General features: G+C 31.7%; 1 long non-coding RNA gene across 1 annotated transcript; it reads left to right on the forward strand.

Moving 5' to 3' along the window:
* The first annotated feature begins 381 nt into the window (after positions 1–381).
* On the forward strand, positions 382–6,179 carry LOC104645029 (uncharacterized). The gene is made up of 5 exons (XR_738956.4): positions 382–745; positions 1,557–1,625; positions 3,619–3,981; positions 4,901–5,007; positions 5,923–6,179. It is a non-coding gene; the product is annotated as an uncharacterized lncRNA (long non-coding RNA).

Below are 6,179 nucleotides of genomic sequence, written 5' to 3' on the forward strand. Positions count from 1 at the left end.
ATTCTAGAGAAGTAATGCATTTATATTCTACATTCATGATCTATTTCTCTTAATCAATAAAATACAAGAAATATCAATCGTATAATAATTTCCCTGAGATTGTTGTTTATCTTGTATTCCTATGATACTTACACTACTAAAAAATAGTGTTTAGCGACGGATCTTAGTGACAATGTATATTCCGTCACTAAGTAGCAACGGATTAGCAACGAAATAGCCATTTTGTTGCAAAAATTACTAATAATTTTTTGAGTTATAATATAGCGACGGATTTGGGATGGAATATTCTTTTGGGTCGCTATAAAATAGAGCGAAACTTTGACACCCTTATTTTCGCTACGGATTTTTGAACAAAATGGGTGTGAAAAAATTTACTAATTTGTTGCGACGAAATTTGTGACGGAATATCATTGCTAGCTTAATAAATATATTTTTATGAATTTTAAATCATACGGTGATAGAATTTTCCATCGCTAAAATTTATTCTAAATAAATAATCATTTTAGTAGCAATGGATGTCATAATCCGTCATTAAGTTTGTTACAAATATTTTTTAACTTAGTTGGAACTTTATTAACTCAGATCAAAACAAAAAGGGAAGAACAAAACATTTTCCCTAAAGTAATAGGGTTTTCTTCCTCAGGTGAACTCCCGTTTCTTCCTCAAGTGAACTTCTATATCAGATCCCGTCTTCTTCATCCTCAGTCTAGAGATGTTCTCGCGCTTCTACTGCCTCAGGTGAAAGGTAATTTCTCTTTGTTCATCTATGTCCATCTCCTCTATGTAAGACATGGTGGTGCCGTGATTCTCTTGCCGAGATTTATGGTTGTTGGGATGCATAACCCTTGAGAAACCCTTGAAAGGGGTGGAAGTGGTATTTGTAAGAGAAAATCAAATTTTTCATTTTAATAGAAATTCTTAACATTGGAGGAGATGGAGTTTTGTTTAGTCATACTTTTTACAAAATATACTTATGTTCATCTCCTCTATATAGATAAATATTTCATTTTTGGGGTGCTTTGTTATATTTGGATTAATATGATGCTTATGATATGGGTATTATTTGTACAAGTTTTAATTTTTAGGGATATTGCATTATTATCCAGGTGAAAAATTGCGGATTTTGTGCTGAATTTGTGTTTCTTGGATGAAAACTTGTTGTATCTTTGTTGATGGTGATGTTTTGATAGTATCTGCATCATCTGAGTAAATTGTATATGTGTTGTGCTGAGTTGTGGTTTGATGTGTTCTTCTTTTGGCTCTTTTTGGTTCATGAATCAATCGATAATGTCTCAACCTCAATTTTGAAATTAGTGGGTGTAAACTATGTGAATTGTTGGTAGCCGTTACAGGATTTGTCGTAGTTTAACTATAGTAAAACATTTCCAACATGATAATCAACCCACTGTAATCCTTTGCCTTTATGCAATGCTTATATATACAAAGTTGTTTTTCTGTTCATCTTATTAATTAAACAATGTAAAAGGTGTTGAAAATACTGATTTAGGTGATTTGGGGTTAAATTGTGGTTGTGATTGAATTTTTCTTTGTCTCAGCTTTTTGTCTCCGAAGAAAGACATTGTAATTCAGTGTATGTGAAGCTAAAAGAAACACATTGACATCCAGTAAGTGTTCTATTTCCCCTTTTTCTTCTTCTTTCCATCATCATCCTTCTTACTGTTCATGTTTTAAGATCTCATGAAAATAATTTCTGTTGAAATTACAAAAGAAAAATGTTGCCTCAACCATCTCATATAAGAAATTAATTTCATTTGAAAGAACAAGTTTTTTAATGTTATTTATATGAGAAATATCTATAGTTTTATAATACTAGTCGTGTACTATCATTTAGCAATTAATTTTATTCTGTGCGATACTACTAGTGAGAGTCATTGTTGGGGAAAGTAGATGCTACTGCAAAGACTTAGTGAAATTCTCTCATTTAGAATGAATATTTTTTATATTTTTTGTGAGGTTTAAATTTCTTGTTAAGTTATTTGCTAGTTAAGTAGTGCTGACACACTAGATTAATGATTTAATAATCTAGTTCTCAGTTATTGTATAAGAATATTATAACTTGTACACTTTTAAAAAGTTGGTTGAGATGAGGTATATCGTTCTTTTTTCAATTAATTTATTCTATTTGGATAATTGAGGTATTATAAGGAGGCGAGACTCTTTAAATCGATGTGATCTGTCATATCAGCTTACAATTAAGGTTTACTTCTTATTCTTATTTTTATACTAAGCCTTTTTAGTATGGTTTGATAATTTTTCATCAGATTGTGTATGAGTGTAAGATAAGAGAACTTCTAATTTAGAGAGCCCATAATTTATCGTAAAAAGAAAATTATCCGAAATTTGAATGAAATGTATCTAACTGGAGTGGACTGATCGACTAGTTTTGAAGGGCTCCTGATTCACCACTCACTTCGTAAGTGTTTATGAAACTCAATACAACAACTCATTTATATATCAAGTGTTTAATTGTTACTTGTTTGTTTCATGTTCTCGATAATAACCAAGACAAGCTGATGTTATTGTTAATTGTTCTTGTTAATAACCAAGACAATCTGATGTTAAAATATTGTGATGCTTTGGATGCTTAGGAAATCTCCACATTCACTTAATGTTATAAATATGAGGTAACTGAAAGTTCCATTTGAATGAGAGGTGTTTTGTGATGCTTTGGATGCCTAGAAAATCTCCACATTCACCTTGTCCTCTCTTTGAGCTACTATCTTTTAATTATCATTGATGGACTATACAAAGAGAGTTTGTGTTCTCTTCCTTGCCACAGCGAAAACTGGAACAAATGTTATGCTTTGTGGTCATTTTACATTAGTGTTATACGTACCAACTTTGATGAAAGAATGTAAGCATCAGGTTTAGGTGCCTTATTAGAAACACATAATTTGATGGTATTCAACTTTTCAGAATCTTAAAAGGCTTCTCCTGTTCTCTAAAATTCTTTTTGTGATTGCATTCAAATATTCAGAATCTGATATAGATTTTTGAAGCTCATTCTTTGTGTAAATCTTCAAACCAAACTCAATGATACTTATTTCACTTTTTTGTATGCAGGCAAAAGTTTTTTAACTTGTTCTACAAGTTTTTTTAGTGGTATTTTTAATTTTTCGTCACACTTCAGTGAGGCAGATTACTTTGATTTATACTAGTGATTAAATGTTTGACTCTAGAAACTGTTGTTGAAATATTTTTTCGTCTACTTTAACTAGTATATTTTCTATCCATGTTCTATTTGTAACATGTTTGTTTCCTTGGTGCCTTCTATATGTAGTGAATAATTGCTGCAAGTATTGTCAGCTACGAATATTGCTTTCATCACACTGTAAAAAACATTGGACTTGCTTCTTTTTATTTCTGTGATAGTCTTTTTCTAGTCTCCTTTCATTTTCATACAACATGATATTATGTGAGTTTGCCGATATTTTTCATGCTATGTAGGTGTGTCAGTATTTTGTTTTGACATTAGATAGAAACTCCCATGCCTGTTGTGTTTGTAGTTCCACATCACTGAAAGTTTCTTTGTTTAGACATGATAATACATTTTTTTAGGAAGCCAACTACACGTTACACTGTTATATTTTTTTATAGGTGTGGCTCGAGGCAAAGGTCGTGGAAAGCCTTTTGGTAGGAGTAGCCCTGCTATTCATCTAAGCATGTCAACTATTTCGATGCGCACTATAGTTTCTCCTCAACAAGGTGTTACCCCAACAATTGAAGTATCAGCTCAAAGTACCACCCAACTATTTCCGAGACACATCTAGCTACACCAAATCAAAGTAATCCCATATTTCAGGGTCTGTCTACTCAGAGCATCCCAAGAGATTGTAGTAATCCAATTGTTGAAGAGGATCTATCTACTCAAAGCAACTCAAGAGGTCATACAAACACAATTATTGATGCTGATTCTAGTAGTAGCCACTCACGAACTCTTATTTTTATAAGGTCTACGGGGTTAGTCTACTCTCTTTCTTTTATCCTATAACTTGCTTATACTTAAGTTTAGTTAATAATGGTAGTCTTAGCATCCACAAGTTCCAGTAAACAAATTATAATTTAAGATTCCGTGTTAAGCAATGCTAATTGATGGATCAGAAAATTCAGTTGCCTACTATAATCTGAGTATTCTTTTTTTTAGCACTCACATATATAATGTCTTGTTTATAATAACTCTCCAAATAATGTCTTCAAATTTACGAAGGTTGGAACCTTCTATCTTATGCTCTAGTTGCATAACCAAGTCTTTCAGAAATGATGTTGATTCCAATGGAATCAATTGAGAATCCAACCTTCTATAGTATGCTCTAGTTTCATAACCAAGTCTTTCAGAAATGATGTTGATCCCAATGAAATTAATTGAGGAAGTGTTTCAAACGATGTAAAAGATGGTTATTTTGGAGAATTCAAATAGATAAGTTTATAAAGTGTATTTGTAATAATAGATAGGATATTTATATATTACTTTCAAATTTATTTCAGAAAAAAATTCTATTGGGATGTTTCTACTAGGGAAAGTGAAGTGAAGAGACACTGGTTGGTCAAGATGACTATAAAATACATAAATTTTATTTCTATAATAAAAAAAAGGGGGGGAGGTGTTAGCCCAGGTTATGTACCTGAGTATGTTTTGAAAAAATGGACACAACTTTGGAAAGTGATGAGTATATTAAAAAGTCAGAAACAAATGCAAAAAAAAAAGGTGTGGCGACTGGAATTTGTTGTTGCGACTCACACAGGTGGCTCCATCTCAATTCGAGGACATCGCAAGAAACTTATAAGTATATATTTCACAAATTATATATGTAAGATCTTTAGGTTATATGATATCTGTACAATATTTTTGTATCTAAAAAGTGTTTTTCTTTTGTAAAAGCTATTGAAAAGGGATGAGATCCAAAATCGAGCTAGTTACATTTGCATGTCTATATGCATGGTGATGATGGCAAATCTTTTGTTGGTGAACGCTCTCGAATTGTCCATGTAAGTCCAAAACTTTGAAACATATCTGAAGATATGCATGTCATTTGTTATTAGAAAGGAAATTTGGCTTAAAATGTTGTTGAAAGTAGTATACAAAGATATTGTTGATTTATGATCTTTGGATTTATGTTCTTTTTTTCCTTGTTCTCAGGCTGTTGTTCTTTTTTCTGTTTCAGAGGTGCCTGCTTCGTTTTTTTTCTTTTCTCAGCTTCATGCTCCTTTCTCCTTTGGTATTCCTCATCTATTTTCTTGATTGTGCATCATATCTACAAGGTGTCCTTGATGCTTGCAATACATACAATAGTCCAATTCATTGCAGGATCATTGTCCGATAGTCATTCTTTAGGTGAGGTTTTGAGTACTTCCATTCTTGATGAAGTCGATAAACTGAATTCAAATTATTTTCTTGGATCAATAGAGAGCAAATAAATAAATAAATGTAACTTCGAGGGAAAAGGCACAGAACATTTGACATTGCATGAGTAACCTTCTCCACAAGTTGTTGATTATTGTCATGACCAATTTGTTGTTTGCCTTTGTTTTTTTTATCATTGTTTTCATCACCCTTATTTCTTACCTGATCATCTTCCCTGTATGTTATTATATGAGAAGTCATCTTCCTGTTGGATTCCAGAATGTCATTAATGAATATGAATGATAAAGTTGATGTGTTTGTTCTAGACCATAGTTGTACAGTGTAATTTCACCCAAAGTCTTGTGTATTTCATGTTCTGTTGTGACCTTGTAAATCAATAGTAATTGTTCTCTATTCAAAGTTGATCCTAATTCCATGGGTGTTAATTGTTTTGATGCCTATTTTATTAAGCTAAAAGGTTATGTATGTTTTTTTTTTTTTTCTTCCATTATAATTTTGTTCCTTATCTTTAATATTCTCTTTTTCGCATTTTATCATAGGATAAATATGAAGAAATATTACGGAAAAAACAACATCTCAATATGATATTTATCCATGTGAAGAATACTATAAAGTTGTCGGAGAAGAACAAAAGAAAAGAATATACAGACTTGGATTTGAAGTAAAAACTTACTACGGGTGGAATCTTTGTACCTCATCATCTGTAGCACCTTCAGTTTCTCAATCAACAACGACAAGAAATATGTATGTGTTTGTAAAGGAAATGATTATTGCCCTTACTAATAATTTTCTTCAA

This window comes from Solanum lycopersicum, chromosome 12 (assembly GCF_036512215.1).
Source record: "Solanum lycopersicum chromosome 12, SLM_r2.1".
Lineage (NCBI taxonomy): Eukaryota > Viridiplantae > Streptophyta > Magnoliopsida > Solanales > Solanaceae > Solanum > Solanum lycopersicum.